Consider the following 1,205-nt stretch of genomic DNA (forward strand, 5'->3'; position numbering starts at 1 on the left):
CTCTAGTAGACCTCTAACTCTTGTAGATATAAAAGGATAACAGTTAAAAATCCAACTATCAAAAAAACTTCCTCTCAGTCACTGAAAATAATTTATTTACCACATTTTAAAGACCGATTATTATCTGGGCCCTTAAGGGTTAATGCTCCAGAACGGGACTGTCTGTCTGACCTGCGGTGTGTGTGTAACAGAGGAGAGGAACTCCATGTTTGAGTCCAGCAGGACCTGTACAGCAGCTGATTCTGTCTGGATTTGAGTTTACAAACTACTCTGGTTACTTTTTTCAAAGTTGAGGGACATTACAGCTGCGCTGCTGATCAGCGCCATTTATAGAACATGAACGGACTCGCGGGAACCTGGTCGCACGCGGGTCTGTGGTGGTGGTTCTAAAGTATTGATAAGGTAACAGTGCTGTGGCTTCACCTGTCGCATTTTATTTTAAAGAAAGAAAAAGTAGCTTGCAAAGCTGTCGCATCGGTGCTACATGATTAAAAGCAGAGTTTTCATTGCGAGCGCACACAAGTCTTCCTATCTTTGTCAGGACCACAGACAGCGCTCAGCCTCGCTCTGCACCGTATTTTTTTCCCCAAGTTTGGCGAGAGGTGGATATGGAGGGGCGCAAAAAATAGCTCTGGACTTGATCTGGACTTATTTAAATARAAATGACTACATGCCRTGAAATTCTTAGAGGGGCAGGCCGTCTCGTTGGCTGGGGGGTGGGGTTTTGGGGTTGTATAATGGTAGGGGAAACACAGCAAGTAATCATTGGCTGTACATCAATGATTAACTTTTAGAGTCAACTTGATTCAATTTACACTCCTAATCTGTGACCCATCACATCTAAATGAGGATTAAGTCCAAAAGTGGTATATGGAGAAATAGGCAAATAGAGTGTTTTGATTAAAAAGTTTGCAAAAATTGCATTTTGTCAAAACATAATGAATAAATGCCTTATCATTGTATCATTTGAATGAACTTTCTGAAATATAATCATAAAACAAAATTAAGAAGCACTTTTTTGAGCAGTAGCAAGTATAATTTGAGGTTTCCTCTTTATAAGRACATCAAAAATTCCTCATTAAAGTTACATAAAATTAGGATTGAGACCAAATATTTATTATCGTAACCTACAAGACTATGGGATAAATCTTGTTCCAGCAGGAATTGAATTTAAATTGCTCAGATTGAATCTGAATGTGCATAAT

At 38.9% G+C, this 1,205-nt stretch overlaps 1 protein-coding gene across 1 annotated transcript in view; it reads left to right on the plus strand.

Annotated features, from left to right (window-relative positions):
• Window positions 1–1,205, plus strand: part of c1galt1la (core 1 synthase, glycoprotein-N-acetylgalactosamine 3-beta-galactosyltransferase 1, like a) — a gene marked incomplete at its 5' end in the record, with an annotated part of 9,436 nt that overhangs the window by 4,301 nt on the left and 3,930 nt on the right.

This window comes from Austrofundulus limnaeus, unplaced genomic scaffold (genome assembly GCF_001266775.1).
Source record: "Austrofundulus limnaeus strain Quisiro unplaced genomic scaffold, Austrofundulus_limnaeus-1.0 Scaffold3, whole genome shotgun sequence".
Taxonomy (NCBI): Eukaryota; Metazoa; Chordata; class Actinopteri; order Cyprinodontiformes; family Rivulidae; genus Austrofundulus; species Austrofundulus limnaeus.